Source organism: Neomonachus schauinslandi, chromosome 13 (assembly GCF_002201575.2).
Source record: "Neomonachus schauinslandi chromosome 13, ASM220157v2, whole genome shotgun sequence".
NCBI classification, from domain to species: domain Eukaryota; kingdom Metazoa; phylum Chordata; class Mammalia; order Carnivora; family Phocidae; genus Neomonachus; species Neomonachus schauinslandi.
Window position 1 is genome coordinate 56,956,921 of NC_058415.1, and position 23,489 is coordinate 56,980,409.

Sequence of the window (23,489 nt, forward strand, 5' to 3'; positions counted from 1 at the left end):
GGCTAGGGGCACCCTGACCCCAAATGCCCTTCTTAATGGGGCTCAGGATTCTCTTTCGAGCAACAGAAAGCAACATTATTGGCATCTGTAGGCAAAGGCTCGCTAAGATGGTAGAAGGCAACCTACAGTGGTTTGCTGTTCACTAAGGCTGCTGGTTGCAGGATGTAGTCAACCACGGATGAGTTATGGAACACTGGTAATGCTAGGGCCATTTTTCTAAAAAAAAAAAAAATAACTTTACTGGTGAGGTTGGCTAATTAGCTATAAGCACTGCAAACCGAAAGGGTAATGTTTGAACTTAACAGGAGGTCTGTATTTCTCCAAATTGCCTTGAATGGAAGGCCCCCTGCTGTGCTCCTGGGGAGAGAGCCTGAAACCCCGATGCTCTGAAGTCCCTCGAATCTGCACCCCCACCTGTATCTGTACCCCCACCTCTCCGTGAGCCTTGCCCCTGGGCTCTGGGATGTTCACAGCAGCAGGGCACCAAGGTCAGATATGGCTCTTGCTTTAGTGTACAATGACCTAATGACCATGAGAGAAGGAGGGCATTTCACATGTAAGTCCTTGGCAGGGGCCCCAGGCCATCCTCCACCCCAGACACATGCCCCAGGAGCCTGAGACCCTCAGCCCAGATGTGCGTCGTGTCTACACACACCTCTGCAGGTACACGCAGCACAGTCGGGATGTCCCCAGAAGCCAGGATGGATCCAGGGGTCCCCTCATCTGTGTCCTGCTTCATGGGGTCGATCCACCTGCCTGCCCCCACTCTCCCCCCAACACATGATCACGCCGGAGGGCAGGGAAATAACTATTTCCCGCAGGAAAAAAGCCTCAAATATGACTCTCTCCTACCCCAGTGTGAAGTGAGAGGGGAACCGTCAACCAGACAGAAACAGAGATCTAGAGAGGAATACTGCCAGACACTCAAGCAGGGTGAGCAGTACTGTCAGAGATACACCCTGACCCACAGCCGAGACGCTGCCCCAAACAACCACACAGAGTCCCAGGGAAAGAGCTCCACGCACAGCAGGAGATACACTAGAGACACTGTGTGAGGCACCATCAGATAAAGCCAGAGAAACGGGTAGCTATGACCCGATAAACAGGCAGAGGCATGGTCAGAGAAAGACTGACACGGGACCAAAGGGTGCACCAGAAATACTGGAAAAGGCTCAGCCAGATGCGAGCAGACCTACCCACAGAGAAAGAGCAAGAAACACAGGCACAGAAACCATGAGCGACATAGCAAGAGGACTAGAGACACTGTCAGAAACCCTGCCAGAGAAACTGCCTGACACACAAGCAGAGAAATACCAGAGAAACTGATAGACACAAACAGGCATACACCCAAAAAAACAGCTAGAAAGAGAGCCAGAGACATAGCCAGATGCTCAGTCAGGAAGTATCCACACCACTGAAAACAGTGCCAGGGACACTCAGACACACAGACCCGCTGCCAGACACAGCCTGAGACACTGTCAGAAATACTGCCAGACAAACAGCCAGACACACAGCCAGAGGACTGCCAGAGAAACTGCAAACGGAGCTACAGCAGGGAGGAGACAAATGTGGGGGTCAGCCTGCAGCAGTGAGTGGGAGAACTGGAGAGAATCTGACTTCCGGGGGCTCCTGTACGGGACAGGGCTCCGGCCTGCCTGTGGCGACACTTCGCCCTCACCAGGCAAGGCCCCCCTTCTGCACCTGGCTTCCTCCAGCCAAGCAGCAGGTGCTCTTCCTGCCCCTCCCTGGCACAGCTTATCTCTCTAGGCCCCAGGTGGCTTTGGCTGCCCCTCCCACTTCAGGGACTCCCAGGGCCTTAGCTACCACTTGGCCTGGCTCCTCCTGACCCTCAGCCACTCCCCTATCTTCAACTACTCCTCAGGCCTAGAAGGTGAAGACGATGGCCAACATCACAGTCAGCGAGCAGTGGGGCCAGAAAATGAACCCAGGCACTGTCTGAATTCAGAGGAAGGGAGAGAGGAAGGGAGAGGGAGAGAAAAAGAGAGGCAGGCAAGAGGCTACAGGCCTACCTGGTTCCCCACCTCAACCCTTGCAGGTAGGCCTCAGACGCTCCCCCACCACCTCTGCCATCTGTCCGTGCCTTTCTCCTCACAGCCGGGAAGATACTCTACGTCAGTGCCAGGCCCCACTGCCCACTACGTGGGGGCAGGAACTAGGGCCCGGGGAGGCAGAAGGGAGCAAGGTTGGATCACAGGATGGAAGAGCGACAGGGTGGCCCTCTGCTCCCAGCTCCTTCCTGTCCCCGTTGGGGTGCAGGGGCAAGAAGACAGCCTGGCACGAGTGTGCCTGCATATAAGCGCGCACGCACACACGCGCATATGCACACGCATGCACACACACACACACTCAGGCCCCCTCAGGGGGAGGGATAGCTTCTTCATCAAAGTCGCCTCCATCAGCCCGATGAGTTACTGTAAGGGCCGGGCCCTGGGCCAACGGGGCTGCAGCCATGGGAGACGGGCGCTGCCGAGAGCGAGTGCTGCAGAGAGTGGGGGATGGGGTACCGAAACAGACACTGCATGGCTGGGGGCACCCAGAAAAGGCAGAGACCCCAGGAGGGGGGAGGAAAGAGGCCAAGAGAGAAGGAAAGCCATGAGCCAAGACCCGGGGGACAAGTAGAGACCAAATTAGGGAGAAATGGGAGAAGAGACCCAGGAAGAGAGATGAGGACAACAGGGGATGGGCAGAGATTCAAGGACAGAGAAAGGGACAGATCCAGAGAGGGTCTCTGTGCCCATCCTAGAGCATCTCTCTAAGCCCACCTAGCTCCTCCAGTGCTAAGGGAGGATGGTGTCAGTGCAGCCTTCCTGGAGGCTGTCGGGCTTCTCCCTGGCGATCCAGGAGTGCAGCCCCCAGGGAATAAGGGAAGACTAAAACCCCACCTACCCCACCCCATCTCTGCCCCTGCAGATCCAGAAAACCCCAAGCCAATTTCACTCCTCCCTTCCTTCAGAGTCCCAGCTGGGTCCATTCCCAGGTAGGGAAGCTGAGGCCAGAGGCATCCAGGCTCTATCTCCACCCTGCCCTAGCTCACCTCGGGCCACCCATCCCAGGGCAAAGAGCATCCTCCCCAAGAATTTTCCAAGTCCACACCCCATGGCTCTGGGATAGATCTGGAGGATAAATCCCATAAAGCCTCAGATAGGGGCTATGCAAACTGGCTGAAGCTCTCTGTAGACCCCCTGCACGGGCCAGCCTGGCCTCTAGCCCCAGCCCCACAATGAGGAGGCAACAGAGGGCACTCATCAACAAGACAGGAGGCCAGTACCTAGCAGCCCACACCCCCTGTTAACACAAGGAGCTCAGCACCTCTCCTGACACAGAACCTCACTATACACACACAGGTGACACATCAAGAGACAAATCCTGGGCCCCCAATTTACTGTCACTGTCCGACTGTGACAAAGACACCATTACACAGTGAGAACACCACCCAGCGAAAATGACCCATGTGTATAGTTGACAATGGCACATCGGGATATTGACAGTCATTATAGTGACAATGTAGTGAGTGACAGTCATAAATAATGACACCAACAAATGGGGCAATGACACGTGTTGACACAGACAAAATCACAGTGACAATAACCCCAGAATCAAAGATGCAATGAAATGGACAGTCACAGAGAGTTACAATGACGGTGCATCCACAGTAACACAGGGATGCCGACAGTCAGACTCAGTAACATGGACGGTCACACAGAATAACAGCGGCCCACAGTAACAGTGGCACCACAGAGGCTGGCAATCACTAGCAGGAACGCTGACAGACAGTGACAGGCTCCAGATTAGGGACCTCAATTACTCAGTTTCTGAGTCTGGCTTAAGATCCAGGGCCCAAGACCCCTCTTGCCAGCCCCAGCAAGGTCCCAGGTGCCTTGTGCCCCCAACCCTCACCCCTTGACCAGCTGAAGGCACGACCTGAGGATGGGGAGGTGTGAGTCTGGAGAGCTCCTATTAATCCCTGCAGAAGGTTACAGAGGCCCAGCCCTCAGGAATCCCTGCCACATCCAGAGTAGGAGTGGGAGATTCTGAGCACCACTGGCTGGGGCCCAGCTCTAACTGTGTGTGAGTGTTGATGTGCAACAGTATGTTCTGACTTCAGGGCGTTAGTTGGGGTGGGTGTGCTGAGGGTCAGGTAGGCTCAATTTGGTCTGAAGAATGAATGAACAGGGAGGCCCTTGTGGTATGCCCCAAAATTGAAATCCGACCAAAGTCACCGGCCTACACTACCCACCCCAACAGGGATGGGTGAGGTCAGGAACATTCATATCTGTGGGAGGGCATCTAACCCATAGCATGGCCAAGGTGACATCTCCACAGCTTCTAGTCCGCCTCGGTAACCCCCGACTCCAGAATCCCTCAGTGTGAGGGAAAAGACACTTTGTCCCAGGGCCTCGCCCCCTCCCCTCTCCCCACAACAGCTGTAGAGGACCCATCCCGAGAAAAGGCAAGAACACAGGACAGGACACAGCATGGACTAAGTGACTCAAAAGCCTGGGAAACTCTAGAGGCCTCAGACCTGCAGAGGAATTAGGGCAGAGCAAGGAAAAGAGACACCTTCACTTGGAGGTAGAGAGAGAAAATGAGAGAGCGAGGGCAGAGACAGAGACAATGATGTGGTGGGCAAGGAGGAGCAGCACTGGCCGAGGGAGAGCCTGGGAGGGACAGTCAGGGCTGGCTGGAAGCTCCGGGAGGGGGAGGAGGGGCTGAGACCAAGAGGCCCCCAGATCCCACCAGGCCTAGGCAGCCTGGACAGCGTGGGTGGTGGGGGCGGGGGCAGAGGCCTGAGCAGTCCAGAGGGTGTGTGAGTGTTGGGGGGGGATATAGACTGAGGAGGGAGGTCTGGCCCCTGGCAGCTGGCCCAGCAGACCCCCCACTGGGGGGGGGCGGGCCTGGGTCAGGGGCCAGCTCCTGGGGCCGGGGCTGGCTGGCCACTGGGCAGGCTCCCATTCCCTGTGGTGTCTCTACCTCCTATCTCTGAGTTTCTTGTCTCTGGCTCATTCTCTCTGAATCTACACCTGGCCCTCCTCCCAGCTACTGATGCCCCCACACTGAGGGGCATAGGAGCCGTGCCTGGGTTCAGGATTCAAGCCTTATCTCCTCCTGGGTTACCACATGTCCACCCACTCCAGGGTCAAGCCCCAATGTTCAGGGGAAAGGACCCCACCCAAATGTAGGCCCCCGTCTCCCCCCACAGAAGGGGGCAGGAGAAGCTCAGCACCAGTGGGAGGGGGGCCAGGAGGGAGGCAGGGGGAGCAGTCCCCCAGCTCCAGCCGCTGGCTGAGGTTGTGGAAAAGGAGGCGGCCCAATGTGAATGAGTTGGGGGGGGAGTGGGTATCCGCACCTGCTATTGTGACCTCCACAGCCGGAGATGGGGGCCTGGGGGGGACAAGATTCCAATGGATTTTGGCAGCAGCCCGGACTCTGAGTGCTCAAACCCCCCACCTCCAGCCTCTTGCACCGTGGGGACCCTGAGATCAGCATGTGCATGCCCTGCTGCACGTGTGTGCAGGCGTGTTGTGGGGGGAGCCTGGGGCGTTCCCATGATGGGCCTGGCTGGGCAGCGGGGAGGTGCCTGGGGGAGGTGGGAATCTGAATCCTACCAGCCCATGCCCACAATGTGGAGCCCTACTCAGGGCCCTGCATGCTGTCTGCGGACCTGGCATGGGCTTATATACGCACATATATGCAGGCCTGGGCTTAAGCAACCCTCCAGGTGCAAAAGGTCTGGGCTTTCTCCCTCGAAAGTCATCTGGACCAGTCCCCTGCCCTTCAAATGGGGAAGAAGAAGGAGCAGATAAGCGCCTATCTTCCCTATGGGTACATGGGCTCTAGACAACTTCACAGAACCTGGCTCACAAGCACCAAATCCCGTAGCCCCTAGCCCCAGTCCAGGGTCTTTTCTGGCTTCTAGAAGAATTGGGAGGACCCCTCTACCTAGAAAAGGGCCATGCACCAGTCAGGTTAAGTATGCAGGGAGTGGGGACTGCTCCTCTTGGATGGACAAACCACTACAGCAGGAGGTTAGACAGCTGGAAGAACTCCCATTCATTGCTGGGGGATGGGCAGAGTAAAGGGTTGAATGAGACCTCCCAGGCGAGGGTGGGGGGGGCCTCCCAGCTGATGAGGCAGGGCGAGAAGGAGGCTGCAGGCCCTCCATGAAGAGAGAAAGATGGACAGAATAGCTTTGCAGACTCGGGGGCTGGGACAAAGACCTATTTGCCTCAGCATCTCTCACTACACCCCACCCCTGGCCCCATCACTGCTATGGTGCCGACACACCCTCAAAGGCCTATGCTTGCAAGCGTGCGCACGCGTGCGCGCACACACACACACACACACACACAGGGGTGGGGTGGGGGGGGCGGCACTGCATATGAAACATTGGTTTCTAACAAAAAGAACTGAAGATGGTCTTTCTGACAGAGCTAGAGTTGTGGGGGCGGGGGGACAGAAACTTCGCCTGTCTTCACGTAACAGTGTCCCGTTGTCCCTGCCCCCCTAGCATGCATGCACACTGCACACACTACTTCTGAGGAAGCTTCTGGGCTGCTGGGCAAAAGCAAGCCATCCTCCCCCCGCCTTCTCCCTCCTCGCAGTGGGGAAGCCAGAGCAATCTGTTCCTGATGGGCAAACACAGGCCTGAGTATGTGCGCACACATGCTCACACACACACCAGCAATTCAGGGTCACACGGCACCTGGGTCACACTTCTCCCCGAGATGTAGCCCACACTTGGACTCTCGCTACTGCTGGCAGAGCTCCCCAAAGCCCTCCCTACCTCCCCAGACACACGGCCAGAGCTTCGCAGACACACCCAGGCGGCCTCACAGACACTGGCACTCAGAGTTCACCACCGTGACCACACATCTCGGCCTCCCACGTGGACACCCACGGCCACAGCTTCGCACACGCTGTGCGTGCACACACGTATTACAGTCACACACGCAGACTCTCACACGCGCTCACTCAAAACGGTCACAGTCTCACATATGGATGCCATCCCACACTCGGAGCAGTCTATCTTCCACATAGATACCATCGCACCTTCAGAAACCCAGAGTCCCCCAGCCACCCTCAGCCTCTCATGCTCCCACATCCAGCAGTGGGAAATACAAAGATACACACTCACAGCAGTCATTCCCTGCTGGGACCTCAGATTGCCCAGGCTGCACTTGGAGGGGTGGAGGCTAAAGCTCAGGGTGGCCTAAGGAAGGAAGGAAAAGGGAAGGAGGAAATTTGTTGGTCCTTAAAAAGCAAGGAGATATGATAATTTCCTAGATGGCCCCTTCCTCCCCTGGCCCTGCTTTCCCAGCATTTGGGAGTAAGCACAGACCCAGCCAGACAGGGTGGGTGGGGTGAGGAAGCCCCTGGGTGAAGGGGTGGCACTGGTAGTAGCAGGAGCCAGAGACGCCCAGAAACCAGCCCACGCCCCAGGGCCCCTCCTGCCTCCCCGCAGCAACCCCTCTTCTCCAGGATGAGAGTCAGCAACAGCGCTCAACCTAGCCACCTGCTGTGTGATCCCGAACCTCTTCAAATCCTCTCTGTGCCCACAACTATCTAGAGTGCACCTGCCTGTCAGGCTTGGCTGCAAGAGGCAAGGTAAGGAGAAGGAGATGTGGCCCAGACCTCAACCCCCAGCCCCTGCCAAGGCCCTGTCATTACTGTCAGGCCCAAAGAGAGATGGGGACAGCACTGGCCAAGCCAGTGCTCCTCTAACCAATCACTGAGGACAAGAATCCTGAAGTGTCCTTGGACCCTGTAGCCCTGCCCCCCATCACAAGAAAGGAAGCTGAGTCGCTGTCCAGGCAGAATGGAATCCAAGCTGTGCTGGCCAGGCCCAACCCGGGAACAACTGGCAATGCTGTTGACATCCTTACCACTTACCACTCCAGGTGTCGTTTGGGCCCTGATGCTCTATCCTAAAGGGAGTATGACAGGTTCCAAGGAAGCCATGCAGGGGAGCAAACACCAGACGGCAGACCGGGCAGGCCGGACAGACCAGACACGATGTAAGGAAACCAGGTAGGGCAATCCCATAAAGCCAGGTGATAGGGACTTAAGGAGAGCGGACAGTGCCAACAAAAGAAATCAGGCAGCAGTGTCTAGGGAAACCAGGTGACAGGCCCAAAAGAACACAAGCTGTGGGGACCAAATGAAACTAGGCAGTGGGGACTAAAGTTTGCTAGGAGGTGGGGACAAATGAAGCCAGGCAAGAGGCCCACAGGATGTGAGAAAAGAAAGATATCAAGAGCTCATCCCCCTCTGTGTAGATGTCACCCCCACACCCTGGGCCTCTCTCTCGGTAGCCCCCTTCCCACCCAGGTGGTGGTCCCCTCCCCCAGGCCAATGGACACTGCCAGAGCCCCCTCCTCTCTCAGAGGCCTGGGCCGATGGCAGCCAATGGGCCCCGGCCCCATCCCTGGGACCTCAGGAAGTCCCAGTCCCTCCCACCGGCTGCAGAGGCAGGGGGGCTGGGTGGGGGGGGGGGGGAAAGAGAAGAGAGAGAGCTTGGCAGGGGGAGCGCGCCGAGCAGCCACGGGGGGGCGGGGGCCGAGAAAGGAGCGGGAAGCTCCGAGGCGGGCTGGAGGGCGGGCGCGGGCGGGGGCGTCTCAGCGGCGGCGGTGGGGGTGACAAGTTCTCCGGCCCCGCGGCCGCGCCGCCACTGACCTGGGTCCCCGCGCAGGCGCCCCGTCGGTGCCTCCGGCGCTCCGTGGGTCCGCCAGGCAGCCCGCGGGCATCGGGCCCCCCGGGGCTGGGGCCCAGGAGGCCCGGGGCGGCCCGGGGGGTAGGAAACCCCCGGAACAACACCGGGAGTCTGGGCGGGCGGGCGGGCGGCCGGGCTAGGGGCCGGGCTGAGCTGTGAGCAAGCGAGCAGGCGGCGAGCGGGACGGGAGGAGGGGAGGAAGGAGCGCGCCTCGAGCGAGCGAGCGAGCGAGCGAGCAAGGCGAGCTAGCAGAGGGAGCGAGTGAGGGACGGCAGGCAGTGAGGTCATCCTTTGAATCTAATTGTCTGAGTCAGGAGGAGATGTGGCACTTGATGCTGGGGGAGGAGAGGGGGAAGGGACCCTCGGCTCAGAGCCGGGCCCCTCCTCACGCCCAGGGCGGCCAGGGCCTCCCTTCCCCCAGCCCAGGGCGAAGTTGCCTCAGGCCAACTCCGACGGACCCCTTCTCCTCTCAGGGTTGACACCTCTGCAGCCAGGGGGGATCAATAAGCCATGAGATGTGGGACCCAATCCCACATCACCCCAGAGAGTGGCCATCTTCCTACTCTCTGGGGGTGATGACGACCCCCACCCAGGCCCAGGTCAAGTCCCTAAATTTCTGAGTTTAAAGGGAGGCCCCCAAACCCACCTCCAGGTCTTATTCCTACCCTTTGAGGATAAAGGGAGAACTTCAGCCAGGCTTCCAAGTTACCTTTGTGCACTTCAGGAGCATGGAGTCCCCAGTTCTATTCCCCAAGTTACTTCTTGCTCTGGGAATCTGGGGGAATCTGGACATTGGACCCCAGCTCACCTTCTTGCCCTCTGAGAATGATAGTGCAGTGCCACCCAGTCTTCCAGTTACTGCGCTTTGGGGGGTCTGAGGACCCCCAAATGACCCCAGAGTTCTCCCTATTCTGCTTGCCCAACTCTTCAGGAAGGGCAAGAACCAGGTCAGATTCCAGGGCTACTCTACGGTGGGGGTGAAGGGAGACAAGATGGGCCCTGGGCCTGTTAGGTATGCACGCCCATGCGTGCACATATAAGCACATGTGCACATCTGTAAACACACTGGGGGGAGCACCAAACAGCTGGGGATGCTCACACCAAGGACCACACACTCCTCCCCTCACCCCATGGGGGAGGGGTGATAAATATTTAAGGGGCTTTTAGTTCAGAAGGGGCTGAAGCTGGAGGAGGGAGGAGGATCCACGATGCCTGATTAATGGGGTTACAGGCTTGGATCAATCCATCTGCCCGCTGCTCCCTCCTCCCTCCTCCTCCCTCTCCCTCCCTCCCTCGGCCTAATGCGCTTTATCAGGAGACGCTTTTCTGACTTGGCAGCGTCGGGTGTTTTAAATAGACCCATTTAGAGCAGGGGTTGGGGGAGAAGGGGGCGGGGAAGGGAGACAGAGATTGAGACAGGCTGGGAGACAGAGACGATTCAGGAGAGAGACAAGCCCTGGAAGAGAGACCCGGAAAGGAGAGACAAAAGGAGATGCAGAGAGACTGACGATGAGACTCCCAGGGAGGCTGATATGGGAGGTGGTAATGGGAGGCCAAGGGGAAGCTGGGGGGCCACGGAGCAGAAACAAAAAAAGAGAGAGAGAGAGAGAGGAAAGGAGCCACCAGCAGCGGGGAGAAACCGGGAGAGAGGCTCTCTGCAAGGGCTGAGTGATAGCCTGGGAGACAGCAGATATCTTTTATTTCCAAAAACAGGTTTTCATCCACTTTGTTAAATTAAAAAGCTGTTTTTAAAGTGGTGCTGGAGGTGCTGCGGAGGGAGGGTGGACAGAACTGCCAAGTCCTCCCTCCCAGCCTCCTCTTGGTGGGGGGCGGCCCACAGAAGCTGCCTAACCCTTAACCCCCAGGGGTGTTCTCTACCTCCCCTGCTCTCTGTGATCCTCTGGGATCCCCAGAGATATGGTCAGGGCATCAGAGCTACCGTTCATTGGCAGGAAGACCTTCCTGCTGTCTGGCCTCAGTCCCTCCTGCTGCAGGGAGCCCAGTCTCTTGCCTGACCACTACTAGCTTTCTCTTCTCCAGCCCCCTTCTTGGGAGATAAGGTGTTCCCAATTGTGGGGGAGGATTGTGTGCCCTCACAGCAGTAACTCACTTTACTAACAAGCCATGAGACTCCTCCCAGGTGTGCCCCCTATAAATATTTATTATCTATTGTTGTGTAAATCAGAACTTCTATCAGATACCCTACCCTTGTCCTTGGGTCCCCTGGGAACAGTGAGATTGGAAGCTTAACTCTCTATAGCCCTCTGGGGCCTCCCTTCCTCTTCAGAACCCCAGCTCCATTTTAAGTCCCTTTTATGGCCATGTGTCAGCCTGGGATACCCCACCACCCAACAACACCCCAGTCCTAGTTCTGAAGGGTCAGTCAGTCCCCCATTCCTGGGCCAGGAAAATGGCCAGTCTGTTTGGGAGCTGAGATGAAAAGCCGGCTGGCCTTTGTGGGCCTCTGGCGGGTTTTGGACAATAGGCTCTTCCGTTCCGCTCCAGTGCCTCGATTCCTTGGATGCCCCCACCCGGGGCTGCCAATCGGGGGCCTTGGCTGGCCTTAATGAAAGGCAGAGAGAGTCAAGCCCAGCCCCATAGCTGGCCCCAGAAGATTTTGGAATTTCCGACCCCCATCCCATCTATTCTAAGCCCAGCTGCTCCCCCAGTCAAGCCAGAGAGATGCTTTGGGGGCAGAAAGGGAGCCAGACAATGAGACAGAACATACTCCCACATCCAGGACTCAGCCCTCTCTGGGTAGACCTGGCTTTGCCCTTGCCTGTGTGACTGCAGGTAAGTCCCTTCCCCTTTATGAACCTATCAGAGGGGCATGAAAAGCCTCAAGAGAAAGAACAGAGGAAGAGGAGGAAGGGATCTCAGCCCCTCCTTCACTCACATCCCCAAACCTGTAGCTCCACCGCACCAGCCTGATGCCCGGAGACTGGCCTGCCTCATTTGGGTCCCCAGCACATACCTCTTCACCACTGGCCCTACACAGAGCACATCAATGTCCTCCTCCTCCAGACCAACTTTTTCCAAGACTTCCAAAACCAAGGGAGCAGGATGATGCGACAAGGCTGGATTCTGGAAGGGCAAAGGGCACAAATCAGAGGTCACAGAGGAGCCAAAGGCCTAAGTCCAACAAAGAACTCATTCCATACAACCTCACCGAGAGAAGGGGAGACTGAGGCAGCAGCATTTAAGTGTCTACAAGAGGGAAAGTTGGAAATAGTCCAGACTCCCTCCGGCACCCCTTGCTGACTTCAGGTTCTAAACCACAGGGACAAAGGGAGGCCAGAAGTGGCCTAACACCACACGTGCATACACACTCATACACACCCACAGACAATCCAAAGTTCCCACACAACCAACTCACAGGCACAAGTACCTGAACATCACATACTTTCTCATGTGGCCACTGGCAGGGCAAAAACACCCACCATCATACTATCCTCTTCCTCTGCTTCGTCACCACTATGATTTATTGAGCATCTGTTATGTACCAGGAACTGTGTCAAGCACTTTATATGCATTATCTCATTTAATCCTCGTGATTTCTCCATGAGGTAGGTTCTATTATTATTCCCCATTTGACAGCTGAAAAAACTGAGATTCAGGGAGGTTAAGTCATTTGCCTAAGACCATATAGCTGATCAGTTCCAGAGCATAGATTTGAGTCCAAGTCTAGCTCCAAAGCCTTTGTGCTATACTAATTTACTTCTGCAGTTCGCTCTCTTGCCTGCACAGTGCCTTTCCCAGTAATAATAGTAACAGCTAACACTTGTTCAGGGTTCTTAATGAGTCAGGTATCATGATAAGTACTTAACGTACATTTTGTACTGAATCATCAAAACAACCTTTGCAGGTAATCCTGCTTCCATTTTACAGATGAGGAAACTGAGGCTCAGAAAACAAAAGCACCTTGTCCAAAGTCACACAACTGGCAGGTGATAAAGGAGCTAGCACTGTACTCAGGGCTGTCTTGAAAGCCACTATTGCTTCTCTGGGCTCCAGTCACTTAACAGAGCCCTCACCTTCTGCAAGACCCCAAGAGATCCTTAGTGTCCAACTTCCTCTCCCCCCCCCTCAAAAAACAGGTCCTAGATGTGTCTGACAAAGGCATGATCAGGTGCCTAAACACATACCCATGAGAAAGGGTCTCCATGTCATCCAACTCTGCCCAAAGATGCAACCAGAGAGAGATGGCCACAAACTAAAATAAGGTGTTAGAGACAGGCTGGCTGGTGGTAATAGATACAGACACACCAAGAGATAGGCCCCAAGAGAAGGAGACAGAGAGGACGTTAGAGACAGAGAGACACACATCAGGCCAAAGAATAGTCGGGAAAGGAGACAATCGAGGGAGAGGAGGGTACAGGCTGATATGAAAAAACATAGATACACACTAACATAAACAGACACAGACACACATAAAGAGCCCTCCAGGGGCTCCTGGCTGGCTCAGTCAGTACAGCATGTGTCTCTTGATCCTGGGGTCATGAGTTCGAGCCCCATGTTGGGTATAGAAATCACTTAAAAAAAAAAAAGAGCCCTCCAACCTTCACAAGAAAAAAACTGTAAGCAAACAAGGCTCAGGCTGTGTGTGGCTTGTGTGTGTGTCTGCATGCACACATGTTGGGGGGGCATGCAGAGTGTATCGCTACGCACATTACACCAGCTGCTTCCAGCAATTTCATCTGATTAATAATAAATGCCCCATAATTACAGCTGCTCCCCCAGCCTTTCTTCTTGTTTTTTGTCAGCTGCCGCCAGGCCAGCCCCCTATGGACCCCATAGCCCTCTCTGTCCTCACCTGCTGCCTTCTAGGAGGCTGAGGGGACATAGGCTGATGGAGGAGGCCTGACTCCCAACTGAGAGGGAATACCCATCTCTCTAATTGGGATTAATGCCCTCTGCCTCCAAGCAAAAGATCACCTCCCTCAGATCTCACTCAGCACTCTCCCCTACCCTGGGTATAACCTGTGACCCCTAACATGGCCTAGGAGCCCCAGTCTGGGAAGCAGAGACATGAACTCTGAACTCCCCTTGCCCACTCTTTATCATTCACTGGCTGAAAAAAGTCTTCATTCACAAACTTCCCCTAGCCTTGGAACCCCACAGGCTCAAAGGAGAAAGGGACTAGTTCAGCGGCCCCCACCCCATCATTCCAACCCAGGCAGCCCCAGAATCTCTGCCTACTTGTGCACCCTCATGTTTTGGACACTCCGTGGCTCCACCTCCATTCCTGAGCCCCCCACCGGGTCCACCTCCTTCCAGGCCTCCCACCCTAGCTCTCCAAAGCAGCTCTATCAGAATCAGCTGCGGGCGGGTTTGTGCTGATCTGTTTCTAATCGCTGGGGCCTGGTTCACGCTTGCCCCCCCCCAATATTGATTCCATTATTTGGAGAGTCATTGACGTCAGGGACCTGGACAAGTGCCAAAACCGCCTTCTCTCCAGGCCTGGGCCAGGGCCCAGCCCCCCCATCCCGCGATTTCACAGAGGGGCCCAGAAAGGTCAGCTTACAAGCCAAGGTCACACGGCATCTGCCCTCAAAGGCTGGGATCTTCTTACCTTTTTGGGACCACTGTGCAGCATCCATCTCCTGGGAAGAGGGGATACACAGAGGCCTAAGGGTCAGAAGTGAGGTGGGGGCCTATAAAAGGGGGTGTGCAAGAACCCCACTGGGACTCAGGCTGTGGGGAAGGGCTCCACGAGGTAAGGCTGGGGGCAGTGGCTCAGAAAAGTCTACTTAGGGAAGATTTTTTTCTTTGCCACACACTTATTTTGGAATGTCCTGAAGCTGGACTTGAAATGGTTACTACTGACTACTTAATTTTTATGTAGTCTGATATCAGATGTATCTTCAAACTCTCCAAGAAGGAAATTCTCTGCAGCATAAAATAACAGATTACCCTAAGTGTTGCCATAATTTGAAGAATGGGCACCACTAATTTTATAAATCTCTGTTCCGTATAAAACAGAGACTCTGTCTCCTGTCCATGCTGCCTCAGTTTCCCCATACTCTCCAGTGTCTCCCAGCTCTGTGTCTGTCTTATCAAGATGCAGCTACTGCTACACCAGCCCACACCAGCAACTCCTAGGCTCTGGCTGGATAGGATATTTTTAGGATCCGAACCCCCTGTTCTCAGACAGACATTAATAACCAATACAATTTGTGGTGCCCACAGCAGCTAGACAACCTCAGAGCCTAGCCTCAGTGGCTCAGAGGTGGGGGGTCCATTGCCTTGGCTAGAGTCCAAGAAACTCTGACCTAGAGAGACCAAGGGACACGCTCACAATCACCTGAGGAGAAAAGGACTTTTCCACCTTCTGAAAAATCCTGAAGCTGGGGAGAGGACAGAAGTAACCTCCAACCTCTGCCACAGAATCAGGGTCATCACCCTGCCCCAGTCTCCCTTAGTCCTGACCTTTCCAAGGAAGAAACCCCCTATCCTCTGCACTCCTTCCCTGACTGCAGGCAAGTCCTTCCTTTAGTCTAGACTGCAAATCATTCAGGGGTTCTTTGAGCCAAATAGGGGTAATACAACAGAGGGTGTTGGATCCAAAGCCACAAACTCCAGAAAGTCCCCTCTCCCCGTGGTCTGTCCCACTCAAGGATTCATTCCTCAACATTTTTTTTTAAGATTTTATTTATTTGTTTGAGATAGAGAGCACAAGCATGAGTGGGGGTGGCGGGGGGGGGGGGGGGCAGGAGGAGAGGGAGAAGCCGGACCCTGGGATCACGACCTGAGCTGAAGGCAGATGCTTAACCGACTGAGCCACCCAGGTGCCTCCCCCTTTTTAAAAGATTTTATTTATTTATCATTCCTCAACATTTATTGAGCACCCAATCCCTGTCAGGTACTGTGCTGGGAGTTGAGAATATGGTCCTGCCCACATGGAGCACTCAGTCCACTGGGAGAGAAAAAGATGCATTGTTTACTCAACACCATCCTCCTACTGTGTACCAGGTCTGTGCTGGGACAGGGTACAGTAGTGAGCAAAGCAGACCCAGTCCCCAGGTCCCACAGAGCTCACAGGCAATTACTATGTAACCTTGCTGAGTTTTGTGAAGGGTAAGTATAGGTAGTGTACGGTGGGGCATACCGATCATCCCAGGTCTGGAAAAACTCCTGCAGGATTGAGGACTCTTCAGTCCCTTCCTAAACTCCAGGAGCCCTTGCACTGACCAGAAGTCACCATCATAGTCTAGCTTCAGTTCCTTCCACTATAGCTGTAGCCCCAGCTTCTGGGAGCTGGTTCTGCAAGCAGCAGGGTCTAACTTCCCCACATCTGCCCCAGCTCCCCCTTCCACTCCTTGGCCCCCAGAGCTCCTGGCTCTGGTGACCCCCAACCCAGCATGGCTCTGTGCTTTGGGGGCTCTCTGCCTCTATAGACAGGGTAAAGGGCGGTGATGACCTCAGCACTCTCAGCCTACAGGGACCACTTGCTTCCCCAGCCCCTCCCCACAGGAAGCTGGAGCCTGGGTGGATGTGGTCACCCAGGGCCACAGTTTACACAGCTGAGGTCTCCCCGACTCCCTTCACCCCATAGTGCATCTGGAGGAGGGGTCAGCTCTCTTCTAAGCCTCCTTGCTCTCTGGGACCCCTCTCCCACCAAACCAGGCACACATGGTCCCCCCCCAATCCATCTGCATTTCAAAGAAAATCTGCTCCATATGTTTTGATTCATTTACACTTCAACTCACCATGGGGGGGGCAGAGAGCAGGACGCCTTGGCTTTAAGCCCCCCACCCCCATAGGGGGGCTGGGGAGCATGTGTCCCCTGCAGGGACAGGGAGCTGACACAGCCCAGCCATCTGAGGCTGAGGGCCAGATCCCTACTGCCCTCGGGGTGCCCATGGGGTGACTGTGCACCTCAGGCAGCCCCCACGTGCTGGCCTCCATAATGGGAGGGCACATAAGCCCAGCAGCGTCTCTAAGGCAGGTGGAGTCCTGGGATAGGTTACAACCTAGCCCAACTCTCCCCCACAGGGCTACTGCTCCTCTAGGGAGGGAGAGAACACTGGTCACACATAGAGACAGGGTAAGCGCTCAACAGACCTTCCAGAAGACAGTGTCAAATATGATATAACTTGGCCCCTACCCCTCCTCTCCAGCCAGGGCAGAGGGGAGGGTGGGTTTCAGTCCAGTCTCCTCCTTCAGCTACCTTCTCACCACAGATCTGGGCTACCATCTCCCTTCGAATCTGAGATCCAACACTGTGGAATGTTCAAAGGAGCCAGAGGTCTACCCTCTTACCAAGTCAACCTTCACACTCCTCCCATACTAAGGATGACTGTGGTGAGAGAAATGTCTTGGGAGGACATGAGTCTTTTTTCCCCTACACCTGATTCTCTTACCACAGAAGGGGTACCCAAAACTATTAAGGGGGATGTACATGGCACGTGGGAGACTCTAAGAGTACCTATCACTCCTGTACCAAAAAGCCACTCAGACCTTCCTGCCAATATAGCCTAGTCTCCTTGTGGAAAGAAAGGGAGAAAGGTTTAACCCTAACTGGGTCAGGGTTTCCCTCCACCCTCTCCATCAGCCCACAGCCCAAGTGAATGACATGCCCAAACATGTATCCCCTCTCCTCCCCACCTTTGGAGGGGACATGTCTTGTCACAGTCTCTGTTCCTTACCCAACTGCCCTGATACACACCATAAACCAAAGAAAATATGGGTGTATTTGACTATGAGTTCCAAGTTTCACTGGGAGGGTAAACACCACAATCCTAGTTTAGGTTTGAATGTGAGCCCCGGGATGGAACCATAACTGGGTGTGATTCCAAGTGTGAACCCCAGGGCCCCCACGGGGAATATAAAAGTCTTAAGATGGAAGCATAAGTCTGAGTGTGAGCACTAGAGCCTTAGTGTGAGTCTAAACCCCAGGATGGAAGTGAGATTAATGTAATCACCAGGGATACCAGTCTGAGTGTGAACACTGAGTCCCTAAGTGATCCCAGGATGGAAGTGAGAATCTTGCTAGTGTGAATCTGAGAGTGAGCTCTAAGATGGAAGCATGAGTTCATGAATTCCAGTGTCCTATGTGAGTCCTTGAGTTCAAATGTGAGCCCCAGGTTCCCCAGGGGAGTCTGTGTGAGCCCTTAGTCTTAATGTGACTCTGAGTATGAGCCCCAGAATGTAAGTGTGACTCTGAAATGAGGACCAAGTGTGAACTCTAGGACCCCTGTGAGATTCTGAGCATCGGCTCTAGGTCTCTCTGTAAATCTATGAGCCTCAGGACAGAAATGTGAATCTAAGTGTAAGCCTGGAGTCCCAATGTGAGTCTGAGTGTAAACCCTAGGGCTGAAGTGTAGAGCTGGATATGAGCCCCAGAATTTAAGTGTGAATCTGAGTGTGAGTCCCATTGTTCTGGTAATTCGGAGTGTGAATCCATATGAATTTAAGTGTCCCAGTGTGAACCTGGGTATAAATTCTGAACTCCCAAGAAGTCTTGAATGTGAACTTTAAACTCCTAGTCTTCGTATAAGGTCAGGATCTGTTGGAGTATTAGTCCTGATGGAGTGTGAACCTTAGCTCCATGTCACAATCCTGACCAGGAACCCCAAGAACCAATTCAGAGGATTTGTGTGGGTTTTGACAGTGGAGACAGAGAGGCATAGTTTATTTACTGAGACACACAGGCCCCTCAAGCCCTGGTACCCCTGCAGCCATAGGAATATTCAACTGTTCAAGTCCCATCCCCACATAGGCAATGATACACCATCACACCCAGAGTTAGACACACAAAAATACAGTTTCAGACCCCCTGGACATACAGCAACTGTAAATGCACAAACACGTTCTGCATTTCAAAGTCCCACCTCCGTGATTACAGCCACATGAACACCCCCAGTGACACAGACACAAATGTACCAAGTGTTATAAGCAAAACAACTAGTGTTACAGACACACTCCCACAGTGGCATGCAGATACACACCTAGTGTTGCAGACAAGCTGCCAGTCACACAGACACACATAGACGCTTCTCAAGGAGAGAGACTAGACGGAAAGGGAAAGAAAATCCTGAATTTTCAACAAGGCGTGAAATAGTCCTGCCCGCCTGAAGCTACTGAAGGGGGGTGGGGGCCAAGGGAGCGAGCGAGTGCGAGAGCTAGCCGCAGGAGGAGAGGCTCGGGAGAGGAGAGAAACCGAGGAGAGCTGTCCGTCTGGTGACCTCCCCGCGGCCCAGCCCCCACGCACCGGGAGATACAGTACTCGGAGCAACACAGGGGCACCCAAGCCGGCTCACACAGAGCTCACCCAGCCGCACTGGGGGGAGACACACACGGGCAGGCTCACAAAGAAATGGGGATACACCTCAAGCGGACTCATACAAACACACGACACAGGAGGTCTTACAAAGAGACCCTGAAGGAAACCCACTACATGGAGATACATACAGGCGGACTCACGAGGAAACCACACACAGGCAAGATCACACCAACACACACACACGCGCGCGCGCGCGGATTCACACGGACACACATACGCTGGCAAACGCGCAACCGTCCGTTCACATCCCTGGGCGCTTTGAAGTCTAGATTTCTGCGGGAGAAGGAAGCCGCCTCCGGGCGCGCGGGGGTCACCACGACCCCCCAGTTCCGGAATTTTCCCAGACCCCGCGCGTGCTGCGGCGGGGTGAGGGAGAAGAGGGAGGCTAGGACAATCCGCCCTGGCCACCTCCCCCCAGCCGATTGTCCGCCCCCACCATCACCACGCCCAACCCCCCGACGCGCCCGGACGCGGGGGGCGGCTTCTCACGCGCCCCCGCCCCAGAGTTTGCGGGCAAAGTTTCCTTCGAACTTTCCCGTTTCCCTCTCCCCCCGGGTCGCGGGCCCACGCGTGCCCTCTCCCTCTTCCCGCGCGCACGAGGGCCGCGGGTCTGTCGGTCAGCCGGAGGGTCTGAGGGTCCGGCCGCGCGCGGTCCGCCGCGGGCGTACTCACCGCGCCCTCGGGCCACCAGGACTCCGCGCCTCGCTCTTCGACCACCCCGGGCAGGGAGCGAGGCACGGAGCGCGGAGCTAGCACCGCTGCCGGATCCCGCTGCCGAGCCCCGCGCCGCGCCGGCTGGAGCCACCGCCTCCGCTGCCGCCGCCGCCGCCGCCGCCGCCGAGCCGCCCGCTCTGCACCGGCTCCTCGGCGCTCGGCGGCTTTAACCCCCCCATCCTCCTCCCTCCCTCGCGCGCTCCCTCCCTCCTTCCCTCGCCCATGTGACCGCGGGCGCCCGCTCGGCCGCGCGCGCCCTCGCTCCCCTCCCCCTCCCGCCTTGTCTCCCCGCGCCTCCGCGGCCGCGCGCCACGACCCCCTCCCGGCCACTGCCCCCGCGCGCCCCCGCCTTGGCACGCTCCCGCGTCTGGCACGCGCGGACACACTCACTCTGCTCAGGCTTGTGAGCCCCCACTCCCACTCGACTCGCGCTCGCACGCACCCTCCCCCCGCTGGCACACTCGCCCGCACTGGCACGCGTGGCCCGCTCACATTCGCCCTTTCCCGGGAACGCCCTCCAGACGGCTGTGGCCCCTGTGCTTCACGCGCAGGCCCGACCGCGGGTCTCAAAAACGCGCGTGCACACGTACCCGCACCCACTCTGCCGGATCCCCTAGGGACGCTGGGCGCGCCCCCCCACACACACACTCTCCCCCTCCAGGTCGCTAATTCACACTCCCTCTCTCCCTCAGCCTTGGCCAGGTCTCTGCTGCTGAAAGCTCCCGCTTGTTCAGGCCCTGACTGCCTCGTACCGACACCCTGGCACACCCTGGGACAATTCTGAGGGTCCTGCCGCCGGCATCTCTGTGGGAGGAGCACGAACCAGAGCCCCCGGGCCCCATTTTGGTTCCTGGAGGCCAGTCATCTCCGCCCCTCCCCTATTCCTGCTGCTCCCAGCAATGACTACCCTCCCAGTCACAAACACATACGCTCCCCGGACCAGGATAACCAGGCTGGGAGCCCAGGCCCTCGTCTCCCACCAAGTCTCCGGTGACACCACCACAACTACCCTCGCCTTCCTTGCCCCGCGGGACCCATGGTCTGGGGAGAAACCTCCGCTGGGAAGAACAGGGTAGGGAGGGTACACCCTCTATGCCTGGATGGGCAGTTTTAGAATGCGGGGCACGCGCCACTTTGGCGCTGGAGGTTCACCCCTCGAGTTTTCCTTTCGCAGCCTGGGCCTCTGAGGGACCAGTGTGCTCACTTCACTTGCCCCCGGGCCTCCAGTCTGGCTACAGCATGGGGGATTAAGGTTAGACAACCCGACCAATTTCTGAAGCCACGCGAGAGCGCAACGGAAAGGTTGAATGCCAGAAGCGGAGAACGAGTGGCCCACCCCCATCTCCACCCCATGGATTTTTCACCTGACCTTTGGCCCATAATCCCTGCGCCTTGCCCCTCCTGGGAGCTGGTCCAGGGCTGGGGGCGGAGAGAGGGGTAGGAAATGTCTTGCAGTTTCCTCACACCCTTCCCCAGTAGGCTGCCCAGAGCGCCCGGGCCCTTTCCCAAGAAGTGCCTCAGGGACTCCCGTTGCAGAGGAAAAACCTTCTTCCCGCCACTGCCGGGGCTTTTCACTTTCACTTCCGTGGCCTCAGAATCCCCTCAGTGCAACCGGTAGGGGTCAGCCGGGGCTGAGGCTCAGAGAGGGCCGGCTGGGGCTTAAAGACACACAGCGAAATAGTGGCGCCCAGCTGAGATCCCGTCCATCCGCACCCACAGTAAGCGTCCCCTGTCTGGCCTCTCGGGCCCGCAGCCTCCAGACTCCCGAGCCACGGACGAGGACGAGATGGTGGGCACGGGGAACGAGTGGGGACGGTGCGACGAAACTGGGGGAGGGAGGGTGGGGTCAGGAATTACCCCTCACCCGGCGCAGAAACTAGGCCTGGATGAGGTTGGGTGCTCAGGAGGCCCCGCTCCTCCTCGAGGGGCCGACGGGCGTCGAGATCGGCAGGTCATTGGTGGACCGACTTGACCTCCGGATCCTCCAGTGTCCCGGACACTGCCTCCTTCTGCCAGGTTGAGAGCAGTGGGGAGTTCCGCCCCGCACAACGTCCCCTCTCCACCTGGGAACTCGGGGGCTGCAGTAGCAGTGCCGAAGTCCGCGGGTGCCGGGGCAGGGTCTGCGCGGGGCAACCGGGATCCGGGAGCCGGACATGTCCGTGTGTCAGAGGATTAGCGAGGACAAGAGGCGCACGTCGGACCGGATCCCGGCATCCGATGATCCTCAGCAACTTCCAGGCGCAGCACCCAGCGGCCGCTCCCGCTTCCCCGGTGCCGCAGCGACATCTGGCGGGCAGTGCGGCAGGCGCGTACCCCCTAAGGCTGTGGATCTGTCTCAGAGGCAGCGCCCACCTACGGAACAACCTCTGAGTGCGGCCCCTTCCCTTCTGCCGCCCTCCGAACCGATTCTGCCCCCTCGCGGACTGGGGCAACAGATTACTCGTGGGTTTCCGCTCCTGCCGCGGTCAATGCCCTATCTGCTCAAGAGCTTATGAGCTTCCTAAACCTCCACTGTTGGGCGCCCGGGTGGCTCAGTGGGTTAAGCGACTGCCTTCGGCTCAAGTCATGATCCTGGAGTCCCAGGATCGAGTCCCGCATCGGGCTGCTTGCTCAGCGAGGAGTCTGCTTCTCCCTCTGACCCTCCCCACCTCATGCTTTCTCTCTCTCAAATAAATAAATAAAATCTTTAAACCTCCGCTGTTGAACCCTCCCATAACCCAGGGCCGTGGGGGCAAAGCCAGGCTTCTTACTGGGGTTTAAAAGCCCGCTGTTGAACCCTCCCATAACCCAGGGCCGTGGGGGCAAAGCCAGGCTTCTTACTGGGGTTTAAAAGCCCTTGCAGGATCTGGCCGTGTCTCCTCTCAAGCTTTTTTAAATTTAATTTTGTTAATTTAATTTAATTTTGTTATTATCTTAAAGATTTAATTTTTTTTTTTAAGTAATCTCTACACCCAGGGTGGGGCTGGAACTCACAACCCTGAGATCAAGAGCTGCATGCTCTAGGGACCAGGTGCCCCCCACCCCCTCAAGCTTTATTAGGCACTGCGATCCCCAGCCGCCCTAGCTCTGCACCAGCCCCCTTCTCCGTCATGGTGCACTTATCCTTAAGATAACCCCACTTCACTGACACCCTCCCCCCCCCAGTCCTACCCCATCTTCACCCCTCTTCAAGATCTGCCTCTCCCTTGAGGGGCAGCAGGATATAACTCCCTTGTTCGGAGCCCTCCTGCCCTGCAAGTAATGTAGATTCCAGATTTGATAACCCTGGAAGGCCTTGGGAAATTGAGGGAAGTTCTCCTTACTTTGAGTCCTTGGAGTTTTACACGGGCCATGAAAGAGGGCTCTATAGCAGGAATTTTGGCTCCACCCTCCTCCATCATAGCACATGACCTAACCTTGGACCACGCCGTGCCCCTCACTCCCAGGAATCAACTTTGCCATCCCAAGACTGGGTAGCAAGGACCCTTCCCCCCCAATTCCTACTGATGTGCCCTCAGGGAAGGAGAGTTTCCATTCCCACCTCCTGTGGTCTACCTTTTCTAGTGCTCCTTTGGGAAATGATGCTCTTCTAACCTGCCATACCATCAGGAAGCTCCGCTGTGGGTCACATACCTGGCTACCCAAAGTTACAAATACGAAGAGGCTCTCTGTCTTGCCTACAAATGCCAAACGCACCATCATGTCAAGTCGCATACTCAGTCTCAAAGAGTCAAATGTTTCTGTTCAACCTCACTATAGTCCACTGGGAGTCAGGGTCCT

At 56.3% G+C, this 23,489-nt stretch overlaps 1 protein-coding gene across 2 annotated transcripts in view; it reads right to left on the reverse strand.

Annotated features, from left to right (window-relative positions):
• Positions 1–20,189, reverse strand: part of CNTFR (ciliary neurotrophic factor receptor) — a 38,292-nt gene extending 18,103 nt beyond the window's left edge. The window contains exons 1-2 of one of the 2 annotated variants that reach the window (XM_044920517.1): positions 20,121–20,189; positions 11,706–11,815 (exon numbers count right to left, since the gene is read on the reverse strand). The gene's annotated coding sequence lies outside the window, so the exon portion shown is untranslated. Of the gene's footprint in view, positions 1–11,705; positions 11,816–19,688; positions 19,729–20,120 lie in introns of those variants that run through there. The other variant, XM_021691375.1, reaches the window with a different exon arrangement.
• Between the last annotated feature and the right edge of the window lie 3,300 nt (positions 20,190–23,489).